The sequence below is a fragment of the Equus asinus genome, chromosome 27 (assembly GCF_041296235.1).
Source record: "Equus asinus isolate D_3611 breed Donkey chromosome 27, EquAss-T2T_v2, whole genome shotgun sequence".
Lineage (NCBI taxonomy): Eukaryota > Metazoa > Chordata > Mammalia > Perissodactyla > Equidae > Equus > Equus asinus.
The window spans coordinates 21,853,712-21,876,140 of record NC_091816.1 but is presented as its reverse complement, the minus strand read 5'-3'; the positions used below and the strand labels follow the sequence as shown (position 1 = coordinate 21,876,140).

Genomic DNA, 22,429 nt, shown 5'->3' with positions numbered 1-22,429 from the left:
TATAATTGTTCTATTTTATCATTAGTTATTTTTGTTAATCTGTTACTGTACCTAATTTATAAATTAAATTTTATCATAGATATTATGTATAGGAAAAAACATGGTATATATAGGGTCTGGTATGCCATGGGTTCAGGCATCCCCTGGGGGTCTTGAAATGTATCCCCCATGGATAAGGGGGGATAACTGTATATAATCTCATCAGCAGGTTATTTAACCTGTCTAAACGTCAATTTCCTTATTAAGTCTGGATGATAATAGTGTCTGTTTCATGGAATGTTGTGGGATTTAATTAGATAGTGCTTGTAAAACACTTAACATAATGGTCAATGAATGATATCTATTATTAATCTTAAAGTCCCCTCCAGTTAGGTGGGACTTATATGACATTTCATAGTCTACCATAAGCCATAGTGTATAAAAAATGGATGGGAAACAAGGACTGTCTCTTTCTATTCTGCTTCACATTTTCAATCTGGTCTCCAAAGCCCTGTGCAGAGTCTATATCGGGGCTCGCTGGCAGTCTACACCTTAGCAGGCTGTATATAAATCCTGCAGATCAGCCAGGTCTTCCTTGGTCTCCAGGACCCAAAAATTTGAGGCAGATTCAAGTCGACTTGAGGAATGAGTTTACTTTGAGGGAATTGAGAATATAGTTCAAGTTAAGCAAGCCTGAAAAATCCTTCTTAGGTTCAAAATGGACCTAATACCTTTAAGAAATTGCAGTGACTCTGAAAACAAAACTGAATCTGAAACAAAAGATTCAGAATCAAAAACCTCTGAGTTGAACATACCTGGGCCAAGTGGTCCTGACTGTCCTAGAAGTAGGATGACCTGACCTGTCAAACTGCCAGGGCACTGAGCCATTGGGTGCTCCCTCTTCTGTTATGTTTAGATTGTTTTTCTTATTTATTTGTCTTATTTGATCAAAAAATACTGTAGCCCAAAAAATATAAGCCCTATAAGGATTAATATTGGAAAACATTCTAACTAATTTAAAATTTCCAAAATAGTACTAATATATCACTTTAATGAATACCCATCATTTTAGTAAGAATGTTGAGATAATTTCTTTTCTACTTATCTTTCTTGAAAATGTTATGGGGGCTGGCCCCGTGGCCGAGTGGTTAAGTTCGCGTGCTCCGCTGCAGGCGGCCCAGTGTTTCGCTGGTTCGAATCCTGGGCGCAGACATAGCACTGCTCATCAAACCATGCTGAGGCAGCATCCCACATGACACAACTAGAAGGACCCACAACGAAGAATATAATACAACTATGTACCAGGGGACTTTGGGGAGAAAAAGGAAAAAAATAAAATCTTTAAAAAAAAAAGAAAAAGAAGAAGAAAATGTTACGAAGATAGATAAAAAAATTTTAAGCATTAGCATGTGTTATTTTTGCTTTAAAGAGATCAATATTAACTTCTGATTTCCCAAGAAGCTTGTCTTGTAATCACCATGTATTAAGTAGCACTGATACTTGTACTTAGGGCATTTATTGAAACTGATAACATAAATCTTAAGAATATGGAAAGAAAAAAACAGAGACAGATAGATAGACAAGAGAGAAAGTGAAGTGACTTGCCAAAAGAAGAGTATTTAAAACTTATATAGCAAGATTTTGTCTTATTTTGAACTTAGTATTAACTTTTCTAGTTTTCTATATATTTTTTATGTGTTCAATTGCAAATCAACCAATCAAATTCTGTTTCCCTAAATCTTTAAATAATTGGGAAAGACTTTATTATGGAGCTAGCTCTCTTTTGGTTTAATCGAAACTGAGGCTAAATCAACACGAGTCTTTGAAAATGTGAAAAAATATGTTATTCATCACATGTATGATGAAGAAAATACCGTATTACCATTTTACCAACTGGAAACAATACCTTCATGGTCATTTAGTTATTTATTATTTTTTAAACTACTTTTTGAGCAGTTTGTGCAGGGTGGGGTATGTAAAAAAATTCTGTTTTTGAAGCAAGTGCCTAACTCTGTGATTTGCATATAGGCTTTCATCACCATCTCACTTCACAGGCTGTCACACTCCGCTGTACCCATGGATAACTTCCATTTTCTTCTTCACTTCCTTCGATATGGTGCTGCTATCTTGCCTTCTATCAGCTTACATTCTTCACAGAATACTGGCCTGTAAGAATACTTGAAAGGGAGCAAATCCCTGAAGAAAACCTTCATTTCTTTTGATTGATTCCTTCTTTTGCTGTGTACGAACATCTTATTCTTCTTGAAGGACACAGTCTATCAGATGCCAGGTCCTTTATTTGCCACCTTCCATCCTAGTCTTTCTCTCATCCCGACTCTGACCAGCCTTACTTTTCCTCACAACTTTATCTTTCTCCAGCCTTCAACACTGTATACCTCTCTCAGTCCTTTCCTAGGATATACACTAAAAAAAAAAAAAAAAAAAAAAAAAAAAAAAAAATCTGGCTTCCCTCATTTGCCAAAAATAAACAAACCAAAACCCTATTTGCTATCAACACCAGCTATTTTTCACTACAAGAAATATCTGAATTTCATGAGGTATAATCTTCTCTTGAATTCTCTGATTTCTCTCATGAAATTATTTGCCTCCTCTAAAAACCTCCTTAATTTTTGAAACTATGAGGCCTCACACGAGTTTCCAAAGAATCTTTCTTAAATTCAAAATTTTTCTCCTTTTTCTAAAACTTACCTCATAAGTTATGCAACTTTAAGTTAATTATCTAACTTCCCTAAGCCTTAGTTGGTGTCCTACTTGAAGATAATACCTCCCTCATAAAGTTGTAGTGAGGACGAAATAAGATAATATATGGAAGATGCTCAGTCTTCAGGAAAGGATAAAGAAAAGACTGTACTGCTGGAAATCTTCACTGCACATAACATAAAATCTAAATCCAGACTCCTTAACTTGGCCTTCCTGACCCCACAGGATCTGTCCTCTGCGTACCTCTCCAGTGTCATTTTGGTCACCCATCCTGTTTTTGTAATCTTCTCTTACCACACTTAATTTCTCTCATCTCCTCCAACTGCCATGTCCTACGTTTTCTAGAATTTTTCACATGATGTACTCTCTACTCAGAATGATCCTTTTCCTCTCAATCGCCCTCCCTTCTTCCTACTTCCTCATCTCAGCTGACTCATAGTTAGCATTTAAAATGCTGCTCAAGTATCACTTCCTTAGAGGACACTCCCCCAGACTCCTAGGCTAAGTCAGCCATTTTTGTTACGTCCTCTATGGAGATCCATAGGTCTGTAGATGTGCTTTCACAATCTTTATTCCAGGTCTACATTCTAATTGCTTATTTCTTTGTTTGGTTGTTTGCATGTGTTTGTTGGTTTCTCCTGACCAGAACATATGCTCAGTGAGAGCAGGATCCTTTCTGCCTTGCTTATTGCTACATCCAAGAATCTAGAACAGCAGCTGACACATAGAAGTCTTTGGGTAAATTCTGTTGAGTGCGTTTGTTGGATCGTTAAATTGTCTCACTCCTTCACTTGACAGTTAACTCTGTGAGCTCATAGAAACGTATCTGTTGGTTGATTGTTTTAGGTGGAGCCCCTACACAGTGCACAGCAAAATGGTTGGGGGTCCATTAATATTTGATGAATGAATACCCCTCCTTCAGAGTGCCTTTCTTGCACTTGAACTACATTTCTTGATATATCACTTCCTCCCCAGCTTCCCTTCTACATCTCCGGGCAGCACCCTGGGGAGAGGATGCATGGGACTTCCACAGTGAAGACTGTTCATCTCTGAAGACTTTCACTGGGCAAATTTTGTCCTTTCTAAATTCATAAGGTTGAGGAAGCAACTGAAGCTAAGGGATCCAGATGCAGGGGGGTGAGAGTGGGGGGTTGGTGAGAACCCTGACAAGTTAATCATTTTACTTCTGCACACAAATATTAAAGCAAAATGTAACACTAGCAAAAGGCTTTTGCTAATATCCCTTCAGGAAATCCATATAACAAAAAAAAAAAAACCTTCCCAGACTTCTGATTTGAACACTAGGTAGGTTTGTATTTTTAAATTTAGAAACCAATCTTATATATTTTTTCTAAATTCCATTAAGACTCAGTTATAGAGGCTGTGCTCCATATCAACTGGTAGGAGAGGCCGCTAATCCTGCAAGGATTACTTATCAGGTCCAGGAAGAAAGTATTTTAAAGGCAATACAATTCTCACTCTTTTTTAAATAGAAATTTTACTATTCCATATTACATTTTCACATAACATGTTAGTTGGTGCCCCTGGGCCCTTTTGTAAAACAGAAGCCTGCAGTAGTAAATGTCATGATGAAATGACATCAGGGATTATAAAAGTTGTGAAACTTTCATTAAATATCAAATCCTATATTCGCTACCTTAGAGGAGTTGTCTTTAATACTGGCTTTTCAAAATTTCATATCAATATCAGCTATGTCCCAAAATTAACAAACTGCACTGAGCACTTAAGGCATTGACTTTAAATAAAATAAACATAGTCAATTTATATTTTAAATGTATTACTATGTGCGCCCAAATATAAAAACAATCTCAAAGGTCAGAAAATTCCCAATTTATCCCAAAATGTTTTTGATGAACTTGAAATATAGGCATATAAATGAAATAATCAAATGTCTATTTACAATATTAATTATTTTAATTATCCAGACATTTAAAATGATACTCTGATACAGCATTGACCAGTAGAACTTTCTGCAATGAGGGAAGGGCTCTATAGCTTCCCTGCCTAATATGGTAGCCTCTAGCCACATGTGGCTATTGGGCACTTGAAATGTGACTAGAGCAACTGAGGAACTGAATTTTTTAATTTCAGTTAATTTCAATTTATTTATTTTTTCTTTAAGATTGGCACCTGAGCTAACATGTGTTGCCAATCTTTTTTTTTTTTCTGCTTTTTTTCCCCAAATCCCCCCAGTACGTAGTTGTATATTTTAGTTTGGGGTTCTTCTAGTTGTGGCATGTGGGACACTGCTTCAGCGTGGCCTGATGAGCCGTGCCATGTCCTCATGTCCTCGCCCGGGATCGGAACTGGTGGAACCCTGGGAAGCCGAAGTGGAGCCACGCGACCTTAACCACTCGGCCATGCGGCCAGCCCCTAATTTAAATTTAAATTGGTTCATGTGGCTAGTGGCTGCCAAATTGGACAGCACGGCTCTGGAAAATTAAAGATTCTTTTAGAAATGTTCTTTTCCACTCTCATTCAAACTCTTCACATACATCTTAGACAACATTATCTTCATCATCATTACAACGATGTTAGGTGTGTTATTTAATCATTTCAATAGGATGTAATCTTTTACTTCTAAGTTGCTTTATAATACAAAGAATATTTAGAAAAAATGGTATGTGCAAAGATAGGAACACAGAACAAGAAAAGTGTGTCCACGATACTTGTGCCTAAAATGAGATGGAGGAGAGGAGATGCCAAATAAATCCAGGCACCATTCTCGTTGAAGAGACTCCTACTCCTATGTTGGAGTTCAGCACTTTGTTCTTCTAGGTTCTTAGGAACCAAAGCATCCATATGGGAATGACAAAGCCTTTCATTCTACAAATTATTTTCAAAAGACTGTCAAAAGACTCACTCACAACCACATCCAATACTTGCAATTGTGAGATCTTACACCTAGGAATAATTATAAAATCTGTTTTAAATTTCTCTCTTCCTTTTTTATCCATTAGGTAAGATGTTTACCCTTTGTAAACATCAAAATCTAGCACAGTTTGAAATTATTTCAGGCAGACCGGAACTTTGTCGTTCAAAACAAATGATCAAGAGAGATGTATTAAATGAGAGACTTCTTAAGGACACAGATAGACTTCTCTTCTGAAGGAGAATTTTGAGGAAAAACAATTGCCTTATAGTTGATACGTATGGTAACTAAGAAAAATTACAGAAGAACTGAAGATTACTTGTTAAAAAATTGTCTTTTCTTTACAATCACATGAAATATTTTCCCATTGCCAAACTGTCTTCAGAAGTTTTCCTCCCCTGATCATCAAAATAGCAGTACCTGGAGAGCAATTTGGATTTAGTTGAGAGTGTTTGGTCATTCTAAGGACCGCCAAGCAACATCGCAGAGGCCAGGAGGCTCCTTAAAAGGTGAGAAAGGGCATGGGTGTCAATCCTAAGAGTTTCCGGCATCTAAATAATGATGAATAATAACATGATTATTTTATACCTCTTGATATGCACAAGTAACATATATAGTTATGTATTTACTGGCAAATAAAACAAGCTACCCTGGCTATCACTCCTACAATGAGATCAAAGAACCACTCTCCACTTACTCTCCAAACTTTCCTTGGAACTCTCCTCCACCAAGAGTAAATGAATAATGTTTAATATGTGCCCTTTAGTTCTGCTTCATTGCTAAGAATTCTTTGAATGGGGTGAATGAAAAGGAATGTTAATCTGCCTCAATCCAGAAAGAAATCCTCATCTCCATAAAATGAAATTAATGATCTCCAGAAGCAAATAATTTTAGTGTGATGACAATTTTTGAAGAAGAATTAAGGTGCTTCCAGGTGCTCTGCTTGGATCTTTAGCTTAATGGGACAGATCAATCAAGGGGCTAATGACCACATGGATATTTTTGTTGTTCTATTTTTAATGAATAAGAGGCACATGTATTCATTAAAATTATAAAAAAGATAAATAATGAATCAACTCAAATTACAGAATTTCCATATTTCTTAAAAAACTGACACTGTGTCTGCCAATAATAGCCACATATAATATTTATGAAAGTCTGGCTTTCTGTAATGAGAAATTCAACAATTACCATGGTAATAACTTGGGAGGCAAGGATGAAATATATGGTAATAAAAGCAAGTCTTAAGTAGAGATGATGTGTGTAGTATCGGAGCTCTTGGGTTCAGGAATGCTTCTGAGGTCTGCTGGGTGAGGCACATGTTCCAATTGGTCAAATGAATGTGAAATTTATTTCATATAAAGCAATTTTCGTTGTTCTTCCTTATAAATTTCTCATCGTATTTTATTAATAATTTCTCAGGCCCAAAGTTTACGTTCTTCCCTGAGCATCTCCTTGCCATTCCTTTACCTTTTTTTTTTAACCCCACTGTTTATTCTTCCCCACTCACATTTTTTTTCTGAATAAACCTTCCTTTTACTAAATTTTCTAAGTTATCTTTCAATGATTTTATTTCTTTTCCTCCTTCTTCCTTTGAAATATTTGGATGCAGAAATACTTCCCACAAATGATTGACGATACTATTAAGAAATCAACTTATTTTTCTTGCTTTCTTTGGAACCGTTGACCTTTAGTGCAAACAGAACAACACAAAACTCAAATCCTGAGGGTGGAGTTAAAACTTCTATTTTGGCTCAATTCTCTGCTTCCTAATATCTTTAGGATTATCACCTCTAGCCTCCATTCATTGGCAAAGGTCAAGTTATAAATCTAAGTACAAAAACTTTAAAGTAGTTTAAAGTTAAAAGTAGTTTAAAAGTTTAAAGTTTAAAGTAATTTAAAGTTATAAGCATTGAGATGTTATAAGTGGAAAGAGATTATTAAGATGCTATTTTTAGGAGTATACATTTAATTTGATTAGGCATAGACTTTTATCAAGTATTTTCAGTGAAATTAACTGTCTTTTATGTTCTGTAAAAGTTAGTCTTCTTTTTTTTTTAAAGATTGTCCCTGAGCTAACATCTGTTGACAATTTTCCTCTTTTTTTTTTCTTTCTCCCCAAAGGCCCCCAGTACACAGCCATATATTCTAGTTGCAGGTTCTCCTAGTGCTGCTATGTGGGATGCTGCCTCAGCATGGCTCGATGAGCAGTGCTAGTTCCACACCCAGGATCTGAACCGGTGAATCTCGGGCCACCGAAGCAGAGTGCACAATCTTAACCATTCAGCCTCAAGGCTGGCCAAAAATGTCAGTCTTCTATCTATGTTATATGAGACAAGATCATGCCAAAATACAAAAAAATGAAATAAAACTGAAGAATTACTATAAAATATTATGCAGAACTAATATTTTTAGTGAAGATATATTTGTTATAATTTTTGAATATTTCACAGCAAATTATTTCAGCTATACCTTTAGTTATCATAAAGAACTATATCAAAGAAGCATACCATATTCTAAAATGTCTAATTTTAAGATCTCCAAATGCAAATAAATAAGGCATTTTAAAAACATGACAGTTTATTCTGTCATTGCTTCGAACTCCATACTTAAGGCTAGTAGAGATATAATAGGAAATAGATTGGAAGCAAGCTGTACAAACAGATAGTGTTCATAAATGCATCTGATTAGATATTGAAGTCAAGTGGTTCTATCAAAATGATTTAAGAACTTGAGAGAGAAACTAATGCAAGAATCTACCGGGAGTCTTATCTTGTTCTGTGCATATGAGTTCAGAGCTCTCCTTTGAATTCTCCTTATCACCTCTGATTATTCCACATGGACCATCAGGAGCAGACCAAATCGGGGCCACTGCTCCTAATTTATGTCCTTTCTGACACTTTTCTGTGCCTTCAGCTCTCTCTTGCAAGAGTGTTCAAAACTGTGTCAAAATAAAGGTTAGCTAAAAAATGTTGATAATTCAGAATAAAAATTTTGGTTTCAGATAATTATACTAATTCCATGTTTTTATTTTATCTTTTGATGTGTCTTTACTCTATTAGTCCTATTATGAAAGATGATGTTTGTCTGAGTGTAACAAAGTACGTTTTATCGACTTTTACAAAGGCAATAAATTCTTGACTTTCAATAGAATAATTTTTTAAAGTACAAATACATAATTAAATTGCATATTAAACATTTAAATTATATACAACAGATTTTCTCTCTATATATGTATTCAAATATACACACAGGGGAAGTAAAAGAGAGAAATTTCTGGTTAAATATGATCTTGAGAAAATTTTCCGTATGTTGGAAAGTCCTCAGTCCATCTGACATACAGTGATATACACCCTACACACACAGGGAGCTATATATACATTTATCCCATATTCATTTACTTCAAAACTAAAATAAATTATTAATTTTTTTCCTAGGGTAAAGTTAGGAATAACAGCTCCATAGATAGCACCCATTTCCAGAGAGGGTGGGGAGGCAATGGAGCAAGGGGGCAAATTAAATCCCTTGTCTGTTTGTTAGAATTCAAAAGGGTGCACTTTGTCTAATTCGTTTGGCCATTCTGAGTGTGGGCAGAGAGACAGAGATGGAGATGGAGATAGAGATGGAGATAGAGACAAAGATACAGATAGAGACAGATGCACACAGTGTTTTTATATAATAAAAAAATGTGATAATAAATAATCATCTATACTTTTCACTTACCTGAAACTATAAAATAACTTGAATGTGTATATCTGTGTGTGTGTGTGTGTGTGTGTGTGTGTGTGCATTTAACAGGGTTTTGATAGTTATGTCATGTATGTCTTTGAACTGATCTGGTGATTTAAAACCTCAAATTTTAAGAAAAATCAGAAATTAGAGAATTAGGGTTGGAGGATCCTTAGATCCTGCTTCATTCATTCATCTCATTTTGTGGATGTGATAAATAAGATACTGGAAAGCAAGTGTCTTCCAAGGGCCAAAAATCTAATGAGTAACAGAGATGGGACGAGAGCCTAAGTTGCTTCATCTTCAGTTAAGTGGTATTTCGAACATGCTGCACAGACTCTAATATACTGCAGATGGCATTATATTATCCTATTATTTTTTAAATTTTTCTTATTGGATTTAATCAAAATAAAGAAATATTACTGATTAATCAAAAAACACCTTCCAAAACGATGACTTACATAAACGTACAATAAAATTTAATGTTATTTATTTTGTTGTTAATTTGGCTCTTTGAAGAACTAATAAAAATTAACTAGGAAAATAAATCATTTTAACGAACGTATGATCCTAGAAATTTACACTGAAGCCCTTACATGTCAGCAATATTAAAGCAGTTTAAGTATTGGGATGGTTGTGGGTATCTGAAATTATTTTAAGATAAACTGGTTTCTTTAACATTAATCAAGAATATTTTAACTCATTTTATGCAGAGAAATATTCTAGTTTTAAAATATTTTTAGGTAAGGAAATTCCATGGGCATTTGGCAACACTCCAACACTGCGGTTCTCAACCCTCACCATCCTTGGCCCCTCTCCTACATCAGGCATAGACACTCCTGCAAAGTCATTTGAATAAAAAAAATCCTCCCAGATGATTCAAGCATGCTATATTTTGCCAACGTGAACCCTCAGACTGAGAACAAGAGATAAAAGGAGATGTAGTGTATTCCTTTAAAGAGCTTACACTATAAACTGAAAGAAACTGAACATAAACAAAAGATTGGTTCAGTCAATTGCTCAGTGATTGTCATAGCCGTGGGGGGGTAGCTCATTCATGTAACCTTAAAAGAGTTCGTGAAACAGATAGTTAAATGATGTTACATGAGAGAAAGAAGACTTCAGTGTACTTCCTGATTCTATCAACGAATGCACCTGACCTTGAGGAGGGTGCTTAAAATACTACTGTTTCTTTATTTGTAAAGCGTGCATAATTCCAGAATAGGTTTGTTGTGAGGATAGAAGTCGGTAAATATATATCTTTAGAAACCGAAAATTTTAAAATTCTCCCAAATTCAAACTTTTATCTCTATGATGCAATTTATCCGTTTCCTCTGAGAAAATACGCAGTAGGGACTGCCAAGGATGATTGGATCAAATGTGAAAGAGATTTGGGGCATTGGTTTATTTCAGTGAATGAATTGCACCAAAGAATTATCTGAAATAAATTTAGTCTGCTATAAAGATAAAGCAACTAACAAGCGGCATGGTTTATACTTGCTAACTCAATGCTAGACACAGAGTAAGTGCTTAAGAAATACAAATGCCTGACAGAGAAAGGAAATGAATGAAGAGAGAGGGAATTTATTAAAATGGAAGGTAGGAAAAGACAGTGAGAGGCAAGAAAGTGTCACGTATGTGAATGAGACGTTACTAGGGAAAATGTTTTAGAACTCAATTTCAATGCTAAAATTTCCAAATATTAACAAAGTAATCTTTTGGAATACCTAATGGTCACATAACCCTCTGTTAAGTCCTAAAGGAAAAAAGACACACACACCAAGAACATAAATTGAGACTTTTGAATCAACAAAAATGCATGTATCTGCTTTAATTTAGTCAACTTTTCTTTATTTTTAAAGTGTTAAATGTAACTTATTGAACACTTATGATGTGCCAGGCGCTGTTCCAAGTGTTTCATGTCTATTTTCTCCTTTACTACTGCTATCTACCCAAGAAAATAGGTATTATCCCCATTTTAGCTACATGAAAAGAGATGTTCAAAAATATCAGGCTCACACCACAGCAAGTAGCTGAGCTCCGATGAAAACCTGGGCTGCAGGACTTCAAAGTCTGCAGTTTAAAACACTACACTCTCTTCTCCTGTATAATACGCAAGTGGTGTTGTCACTACTCATATTTTTTAACGTTTTGCACTTTTTCAAGGTCGGTTCAGGAGTGTTTCAGTCAGAGACCTGTTATGAAAGGAGAAACCACACCAGCATCTTAGCAGAGAAAATTATTGGAGGCTTGAAAACACAAAAAAGGGGATAAGAGGATTCGTACATAACACCTCGAGGGCTGGAACAAAGGGAGGAAAATGGGCTTATCATAGCCAAGAATCTTGAACAACAGGTAAGAGGAAGGGAGTTACAATCGACAGAGTATCTCAGAAGTCTGAGAAGGAACCCCAGAGAGCTGAGACTCAGGTTTCTGGGGAGAGGGAGATGAGGGAAGGAGAGGTGGGGGAGGGGGAGTGGTGCTGCCTGGCTGGTGCTGGTACTTCAGTTGGAGACAATGGGAATGGTTCTAGGAGTGTGAAACAAAGGTTGCATCCACCGCAACTAAACCAAATGCTGCCACTGGGCAATGCTGACAGGAGGGAGGACGTCCCTTCTCACCTCCTCCTGTCTTCCTGTCTCCTGCTGTGTCTTCTGTTGGCAGACGTCAGATGGCAAAACACTGATATAGTTTGTGTATTTCCATTCCAGCACCCAGAGCAGATTCTAGAAAGGTAGTTTTGAGCTACATGACAGTTGTGTTATTTTATAATTAAATTTTTGTTTGTTTGTTTAATTACTATTTCCCTGATTTATCAAATTTGATTAAATAACCAGTGGGTATTTTCAAAAGACAAATCCACTCCCCAAAGATAAGGATTTACCACCATTGAGGATATCCCAACTTCAGGCTACATCTGCTCTCCAGGCAAGATGTCAAAGAATTCTTCTCGGAAGACACTACAAGTCTCCAGAGAAAAGACTTCCAAATACTGGTATTTGGGGTTACTTGAAGAAAAAGCTTCCTCCCTCCTGAATTGTCTAGAATGAATTCCAGAAAGTAACAATGCCTACATCAGCAATGAAGAAAAAATCCCAAAAACTTTCCAAAAAGAAAGAACACAGATTACGTGCAAAAGAACAAGAATCTGAGTGACATTGGACTGACCAACAGCAGACCATTTTGCTAAAAGACAATGGAACGATGCCTTACAAATTTGGAGGAAAAAATAATTTTCATCCTGAGGGTGTTTTTTCTAGACTTTATTTGCAGGTGCACTGCTTCTAATGTGCCCTTCCTTTAAAGGCTCCTGTAAGATGTGCCACAGAAAAGCAACAGTAATTAAGAAAGAGGAAGAAGTTTCTAGAATACAGTATCCAAGTCAGGAAACTAGTAACACAAAGCTCCAGATGACAGTATATAGCTAAACTAAAGAGCAGCCAGTCCAGATCAGAACAAGCAAAAGGAAGTTCTAAAAGGAGGTTCTTCTAGTTTAAAAAGAAAAAATACTCAGTAGCAAGGTAGATAATACTATGGGTCATAGAGAAGAATTAAGGATATAAGAATGGGAAATTATACAAGTGGAGGAACATGTGATTATTCTTCAAAACAAATATCTAGGGGCCAGCCCCATGGCCCAGTGGTTAAGTTCGTGCACTCTGCTTCAGTGTCCTAGGGTTTTGCTGGTTTGGATCCTGGGCGAGGACATGGCACCACTCATCAAGCCATGCTGAGGTTGCATCCCACATACTACAACTAGAAGGACCCCCAACTAAAAATACACAACTATGTACCAGGGGGCTTTAGGGAGAAAAAGGAAAAACTAAAATCTTTAAAAAAAAAAACCCCAAAAAACAAGTATCTACACAATATATGAAGAGTAAACACAGGGGCTAGCCTGGTGGTGTAGCAGTTAAGTTTGCACATTCTGCTTCTGTGGCCCTGGATTGCTGGGTTCAGATCTTAGGCACAGACATGCACTTTACTCATCAAACCATGCTGTGGCAGCTTCCCATATATAAAATAGAGGAAGATGGGCACAGAAGTTAGCTCAGGGCCAATCTTCCTCACCAAAAAAAAAAAAAAGAAGAAGAAGAAGAAAAAGAGTAAACATAGTATGCTACATGGCTCAGCAGTGAACAACATTTACATCACATGGTGATGTAAACACTGCTTACTGACTTACGTTTAAAAATGATATTACTCTATTGCAATAATTCTATTGTAAGAATGAAGGAGGGGCAAGTAAGATAACTAAATCTATATCTGTCATAATAGAAAATCACTATATAATCTTGCAACTTGAAAAGTTACCAAACAGTAGTATAGAATTTTATTTAGAAATATCGATAAAACTGCAAAAGCAATGGCTAAAAGTGTTAAACATGCCACTACAGGGAAGGCACTAGGAAGAATGGAGAAGTTCAGGGTGCCACTGTGTAGCATTTTAAGTTCCCAATACAGTGCAGTTATTTGCATGTTTTCTCTCAAATCATTCTCCCTTTTCCCTTGCTCAGTTCTGTGTGGGGTGGGGGTGGAGACCTGACGTCTGCAAACTACTTTTCCCAAGATCCCTTGCAAATGGACTCCTGGAGTATTTCAGCCAATGAGTGACCTTGGCAGAAGGTTTGCAGCAGAAGAGAAAAGCAAGGTATTTCTCTTTCCCGTCTGCTTTGGTGTCGTCTCTGGCAGCCGGAACTCCCCTCCATGGGTCTAGTTCCCAATAGACAGCCAGCCGCCAAGGTTCTAGCTTCAGTTCAGTGGCTCCAGCTCCTCCCTTTGAACCTTGAACCTACAAATAATGGCAACCTCCAACAAACGACAGGTAATCTCGTCTTCCCCTGGTGGCTCCTTAAGTTTTCTAACACCTTTGAAAATGATTTCCCATATCAAATTATTATTATTGAATTGAATTACTTTACATGAGTGTCAGTTTCCTGAATGGCTCTGATGCATGTAACTATTTGATATTTTAATATGTGGGTATAAGGGCTGGCCCATAGCCTAATGGTTAAGTTCGGTGCTCTTCTCCTGAGCCCAGGTTTGCAGGATTGGATCCCAGGCACTGACGGACATACACCATTCATCAGCCATGCTGTGGCAGTGGCCCATGTATAAAATAGAGGAAGATTGGCAACAGATGTTAGCTGAGGGCTAATCTGCCTCAGCAAAAAAAATATATATATGTGTGTGTGTGTGTGTGTGTGTATATATATGTATAAGTGGGTAAAAATTTCTAAACATTGAAACACATAAAAATATGTTACAAAGCTTTACAAATTCTTAAAGAAAAATTTGTTTGAAGAGTGGCAGAATCACTTCAGAGAATCTCACATTCTCACAAAGTGTCTACCTTGAACAAAATTTTCAGAAATATCTCTCATGGTTGTTAAAACACAGTCATGTTATTTTACAGCACTGCAAATATGAAATAAGTAAAATATTATTTCCCTAAATAAAAGAACAGTTTGCTTTTTCTAGGAATTTATATTTGTGAAACTGCATTTGTGTTTTTATTTTGTCTCCGATGAAAATGTGCTCCAGTGGCAGATCAACTGAATGTGTCAGGACAGTTCATAGATCTCTGCTTCTTCCTGAAAGGCTCTCCAGACTCTGCAGTCCAGCTGGAGGGAAAAACTCAGCAGACACTTTCCTCTGTTATTATTATGCATTTAAATTTATACAAATAATTTTTTAAAAAAAACAACATGGGAAAACTGTCTCCCTAATACCAGTTGCACTCCACGTAGGCAAGCACTGTCAATGACTATGTATCCTTTCCTGATTCTTGTATGCAGATATGAACACATATCCACATGCATCTGTAAATGGGGATAATAATAGCATTTCCTATAGTAAAATTTTCATGAGGACTAAAGAGAAAAATACAAGGAAGTTAACATTGTAAGTGCTTATCATATATTAGTTATTAATATTTTCGAGATTCATCAAACTATATACCTACCTTCCTATATGGAAGTCTATCTTTTCTGGTCTCCTACTTAGGTTGTTTTCCAAGTTTTTTCATGTATATATGTATAACACATATATATATATAAAGTTATAAATATATAAATACATATATGTGCGTACATTTTGCATGTAAATTCTTATGTCATTGTGGATTAAAGGGATTGTATATTTTTACTTTTGTGCTGCCAAAGTGTCCTCCAGACAAAAAGCAGACACACATAAGCACACACTATGTATGTGTATATATATATAATGAGCTTTGTGCTAAAGATTATAAGTGTAATAGATATAGTTCTATAGGGTAACAGAACTCTTCAGAATGTGTCTTGTGTAGCAGGTAAGACAAACTGAATCTTGAGCAGGTAAAGAAAAGGAGAAAAGACATAGCGTATATACGTACACGTTGTGTGTTATAACCTAAGCCATGAGAGGCAGGAAGCGTATGTGTAGGTAGACATGGCATCGGAGTTAACACGCTGGCCTGATGAAAGGAAAGAGGATGAGGCCTGTAAAGTGAAGTCAGACTGTAGAGAAACTTGGAGCCAAATTTCTGAATTGATGCAGAAGAAGGTAACTGAAGGTTTTGAAGCCATGGAAGATATAAAGAAATGTTTTGGGGCTTTTTTGTGTGTGTGTGAGGAAGATTGGCCCTGAGCTAACGTCTGTTGCCAATCTTCCCCTTTTTGTTTGAGGAAGATTGTTGCAGAACTAACATCTGTGCCACTCTTCCTCTACTTTATATGTGGAACTCCGCCTCAGCATGGCTTGATGAGCAGTGTGTAGGTCTGTGCCCAAGATCCAAACCTGTGAACCCGGGGCCACCAAAGCAGAGCATGCGACTTAACCACCATGCCACTGGGCTTGCCCCAAAAGCAATGTTTTTTGTTTTTTTTTTTAGGACAGTCATACCTCTTCTCAGCCTGGTGATTTCTGTTACATTTTTTCAAGATCTTAAACAAGAATGTATTTTTGGTAAGTCTGAGCATAGTGTGCAAGCAAATCAAATAGTTCTTAAATTATGAAAATTGTCATTTTCTTTCTAAGGAACATGATTTAAAGGACTAAAAATCAAGTTGTAATAAGTCCAAGATTTGCAATTTTTATTTTAATTGTCTTCTTTATAATGCCTGGATCGTATGATTCTTTTAGTTCAAGAATTCTCAGATTGGTATCAATAAGTTTTGAAACTCTCAGTTCAAGCAGTGGGCTTGCTTTATTATGATATTGAATAACCACTGTGAAAGCGGTCACAGGCTGATTTCATATTCCAGACCTATCCACCTATCCAATACTTCTTGGCTGATCATTTAGATTTTACTTTTTTTTTATTTAACTGCTGCTTTCAATAAAGAGGTGAGAATAAAAAAACGATTTTAGTCTATATTTCTGTATGTATATGGTTTATTTGAAGAACGTATGATCATATTGTCACATAGACACTTTACATATATATTACCCCCGTCTCTAGTCCTATCTAAATGGTTTGAGTTTGCTTTTCCGACATGCATGATTTCTTCTATTTTAATTATTGCCTTATTGCTTTCCTTAGCAGGGTAAGTAGAGGTGAACATCCCAATATTTGGAATCAGCTATAGTCTGAATCTTGGCCAACCTATTTATTAACTCTGTGTCTTTGCTCAGGTCACTTCTGTGAATTTCTGTTTCTTTTCTTCTTTTAAATTGCTCCATGACTTTTTTCATCTGTTGCCAATCTTTTTTTCTTTTCCTTCTTCTCCCTAAAGCGCCCCAGTACATACTTGTATATTCTCGCTGTAGGTCCTTCTAGTTCTGCTGTGTGGGACACTGCCTCAGCATGGCTTGATGAGTGGTACTACGTCCACACCCGGGATCCGAACCCGTGAAACCCTGGGCCACCGAAGCAGAATGTGCGAACTTAACCACTCGGCCACAGTCTGGCCCCTGAATTTCAGTTTCTTTATGTGAAAATGAATATATTGATACTACCTACCTCACAGGGCTTTTTCTTATCAACTAATAAAATGACAAAGGCATTTAGCAAAGTTACTAGCGAACATCAAGGAAATAACATGTGATGGCTGTTATTATCGTTGCTGTTCTTAACTATTAGAGCCACCGTGGTTGGAAAGCAAAAACAGAACTGAAACTTCAGTGAAAGCCTGAACTATCTAAGAATACATTGAGGGCTTGTTATTCTTTCTTGACACGAAGGGACTTACAAGTGGAACCACACCTTGGACTTCAGTTTAGAAGAAGAACGGGTGTGGGGCTCACTAATTGTGGTGCTCATCGCTCCCCAGCACTAGCCACTGAGATTACTCTGGCTGTCCCTCTCCCTGGGCTCAGATTTCACAGATTTGCACATCTACGACATTTATGAAAGGGAAGGGTTACATCTTTGTAATGTGGTTCACAAAAAAAAAAGCTTTTAAATATGTATTCCGCACCTCTGGTATGGATCTTTGGGAGGTGATGAATAGGTTTATAAGAGGGTATTGAAAAAGAAAACTTCGAAATTACGTGTTGAGGTAACTTTTAAAAATTCTAATTTCTAGTGAAGAATGTGCCATGTTCATGCAAATATATGCAAATAAATACAGCTGCTTTTCTATTTTCTTCCTAAATCTGGCCCTTTGAAATATCTCGGCAAAAATTATTTACATGGAAGCTGTAATAAACTACAGTACACGTCCCCATTACATAAAAGAAAATATTCTCAGTGTATATGCACGGCGTTTGTTATTATGTAGTTTAGAATCACGTTATGTGAAGACTACAGTGCTTTGGATCCTGGTGATGGTTTTCATTCAACTGATCTTGGCAAGGAGAAGATTCCTCCTTTTGAAGCCAGTAGGATCTCATATACAAGCTCCATGAACGTGGAGACCACGTCTTAGTTTAAGACTGTATCTTCAACGTCAAGTCCAGTACCCAAAATGTAATAATTATTTAGTATTTGTTGAATAAATGAATAATTAAAATCTAGTTTAAAGATTTCTAGTGTTTTCATGATATTCTTTAAGTGCTAAAGGATCTATATCAGTTTCCCTCAAAATCTGTGAGTGTGTCTGTTAAATTGAGTATAGGTATTTGTACATTGAAGTTTTCTGTAGTAGTATATCAAGACAGAATCATGTTTTCCTAGAAAAAAACATTGGAGTTCCAGCTGTCTTGTCCTGTTATAAGAAAATACATCTGCCTCGGTCATAAGTTGTGTTCATAGGCTGGAAGCATCTGGGCTTTTCCATGAGGGCGTAGACTCACAAGGCAGTAGAAGGGGAAGATGGCCTCACCACACAATTCTGTTCATAGTGGGGACCCAGCTCATTTTGAATTTCAGGAGTGCCAGCACCACTCTCCTTTCCCCCATCTGCCCTCCACTCATTACTGTCCAGAACAGACTTGACACAAAGGTAGGACCAGAGCAATGCCATGTTGTGTCCTGGCGTCTTCCTCACCAGTCATTTGAGGCTACTTTAAATCTATGGAAGAACCAGCATATCCTGCTCTGTCCGTAAGGCAAAGTCCTGTATTTATGCCCATTACAAAGGATAGAAACTGGGTAAAGGAAAGTTATTGATCAAGTTCAAAGCTGTCAGTAACAGCGCTGGAACAGGAATACATAACCTCTGAGTTCTCCTATATTTTATCCTAGAATCACAAACTTTCTTATCTCCGAGAAGTGAATATTGTGTCTTTGACTCAAATTGCAAACTCTGATGTCTCACAAATCTTGAAAATTTCACAAAGCCCCAGAAACCTTCTACTTTTTCTTATTCTTGTTAAACCTACTTCAGTGTAACTCTTTCTTTGGCTTGTCCCCTTGTATACAAATCTAAATAGGATCACAGAAAATACGCCATACTATTTGGAGAAAGCATGCAATTTATAAATAATTGATGACCAATCAAAAGGAGACTAGATTTTTTTTAACAGTTGATAAAGAAAAGTTAGGTCAACTTTTGAGCACTTAATAAAGGGTTGTAAATTAAATTTTATAGGTTGATTTGTATCTCAAAATAGAAGACTCAGTCAGCCTTAACAACCAGCAGTCCTTTTTGGTTTGCATTAAGTATCCCTATATTTCTCCTGGAATGTTAAGACATGACATTGCATCTATCTAATATGACATGCTGATCAGCAACTTAATTTTCTAGGGTATGGAATTTTTATTTGCTTGGAGAAATCATTTCTAATAATGCACTCAATTCTCAAAAGGCACATCTAACCCCGTTAAAGAAAGCTAAGAACATTTTTGTAACGCATTTCTCAGAATTGTCTGCAGTTGTGGATTAGCTTTTTATCTTTTTTCTTTATAAATAGAAGATATTTTAGCTACCGCTCTTTCCCCCTCCCTTTCCTTGTTGGAGATGGAACGAGTGGAGCAGTTGATTCTGCATCATTTAACTCACCTTTTCTATCTATAAAGGCAAAAAGAAAAATCTAAAGGCGAATCCATATTTTTCTATCTTTTTTGGCATTTAAACTAAAGTGCCGAACATTAAGTATTAATTGTAGTTGTTTAAAATTCTCCATAGGCAGCTTTTTAAGTAAAGAGGCATTCCAAGAACAATTATAAAGTGATTTTTAAAGCAAAGATACAAAAACTTCTATCTCTAAATAAATGTTATCGTTTGAGGAAGTTACACTGGATAAATAGCAGCGTTACTAGAATAACAACTTTTGGCCTGAAGTAACAATGAGAGGACTATGTGGAGTTCAAAGCTGGTTTTGCTACTTAGAAATGGTATGATCTAAGGCAAGTTATGCAAACATTCTCTGCCTCAGTTTAGGTGTCTGTATATAGTAGATTGTTATTAAATGGCCTCGGATAAAATGCGCCTCCCTAAATGTGTGCTCTTGTGTGGTCCCCTCCCACGCTAATCCGGGCTACCCTTTTGAATTGCTTAGACGATAGAATGTAATGGATGCGATATTATGCAAGTTCTGGGCTTATGTATTAAGAGGCTCTGCAACTTTCATTTTCAGCCTCTTGAAGTCAGATCCCTCTGCTATGAAGATGCCTCATCCAGCCTATTGAAGGATGAGACTTCACATGGAGAGGACGTGTGGTGCCCCAGCTGAGAGCCAATAGCTAGACACTTGAGTGAGGTTGTGTTGGACCATCCAGCCTCAGTTGAGCCGTCAGATGATGGTGGCCACATGAATAACCCCTGATGGCACCAGCAGAAGAACCATCAAGATTGCCAACCCACAGAATCATTAGAAATGATAAATCGTTGCTGTTCTAAGTCATTACGTTTTGGGGTGGTTTGTTAAAGAGCAAAGATTAACTGAAACACCGTATAATGGGACAATAACATTCATCTAACAAGGTTTTGTTGAAGATGAAATGAAAATATATATACACTTAGAACATTTCTGGACCATGCAAATGCTCAATAGATGTTAATCACAATTATTATCGCAAGATCACTAATTGGAAGAGGACAACACTAATGTACACTTGCAAGTTCTAGACTATTTGTTCAGAATCTGCAAATATACTCCAGAATATAAGCAAGAGATAGGCAATAAGTAAGGACAAAAACTACAGTGATTTGACACTGGAAAAAAAACTTATGGACCTAATGAGGCTTTTCATCAGCGACAAACTAAAAACCAAAAGACCACATCCACATGGCAGAATTTTTTTCTCAGTTTTAGTAAATATTGTATTAGTTACTGCCATCTAAAAATCAGGAGATTTCATGTAAAAATACACATTTTCAGCTTCTGTACATATTTTGCTGACTTTTCAGGATCTAGCCATGATGGCCTTCATTCCCTCCTCATAAACATCATCTGGAGCTGAGGATCTGTCACTAGCCTGAAATTGCGTGTGTTCTCCAAGCTCAGAGGACACCATCTGGCTTGTCACTCATTTGAGTTTAGGTCCCCAGCTTTAAATTGAGAATAGAGGTTTAGATGTATATTTCTAAAGTTTAAAGCTGTGAATTTCTAGAGTTGCAAAATCATTAGAAAGCATTTCTTTCAACTCTGTAATTTAATTTAGAATGAAGCCATGTAGCAAATTCGGCAGAGCAGAGGCTAAAGCGCAGAGGTTCTGAAGCTGGCGCCACGCTCCTTCCACCTCTCTCGGGGGCAGCGACCTGGCAGTTATGAGCTCAGGACAGAAATTCAGCGCTTGGCTAGGGACTCAGCTAGGGCATGTGGGTATTGATGGTAGAAAATTGAAACATGTAGTTCTAATGGTGTCATCCGTTTCTTAGAGGTAAGAAATAAAACGTGTGACCAGACCCAGCTTCCAGATCAGGTGGATGTTTTTGCTTTTGCACTCTATGATGCTTAAAATCACCACCTGATGTCGTATGACTTCAGAAGCTTGTCAGTTACACAAACCCAGGGAAGGGAGATTTCCACAGGCTTGTTCAGATTAGCTGAACTCACTTATGTATCCACTTCCAAGTCTGTGCCATTGTTGAGAAGCTGACCTTAGTAAAAGTAGATTTGGGGAGAAAAATCAGTCTTGGCTAGGAGTGGAGGATCTCAGCATACAAGAAAATATTTTTGAGGAGCCTGTAGACACTTTTCTAGTGAGGAAAGCAAGAGGGCCATGCCAAACCTTCCTCTGTGCTCACAAGCATGCTGTTCCACTTCTACTGCTGTTCCAACCAGTAGTAGTAACCGAGTGACCTTCGCCTACAGTAGGTTTCTCAAGAGGAGAGAGACGACTTTTTACCTTTGAAATAGGGTTGCCAGATAAACTCAGGATGCTCAGTTAAATATGAATTTCAGGTAAACAGCAAATCGTTTTTAGTATAAATATGCCCGTGCAATATTTGGATAATTTTGGAATAAGAAAATGATTACAATAATAAATGATTCGTTGTCAATCTGAAATTCAAATTTAACTGGGTGTCCTGTTCTAGTTTTTGGTTGGTTTGTGTCATTTTGCTTTGTTTTTTGCTAAATCTGGTAACCCTACTTAGAAATAAATGCCAAATACAGTCTTGCCATGGAAAAGATGCGTGATAAGTGGCATTTGAATGTTGAATGGCACTTTTTGCAATTCCACCTAATGGTGTGGTATGACGGCTCCACTCACCTTCTGGATGTCTTCAGACTCTAAGGTAATTCCAGACACAAATCTCAACTCCAGTAATCATAATTAAAACCAAAATAACAATATTG

The 22,429-nt window shown here is 36.9% G+C and overlaps 1 long non-coding RNA gene across 1 annotated transcript; it reads left to right on the top strand.

The window, feature by feature from the left end:
* Positions 1–13,992: 13,992 nt before the first annotated feature.
* On the top strand, positions 13,993–21,537 carry LOC139042294 (uncharacterized). Its single transcript, XR_011498854.1, has 3 exons — positions 13,993–14,147; positions 16,194–16,267; positions 20,264–21,537. It is a non-coding gene; the product is annotated as an uncharacterized lncRNA (long non-coding RNA).
* Positions 21,538–22,429: the final 892 nt, after the last annotated feature.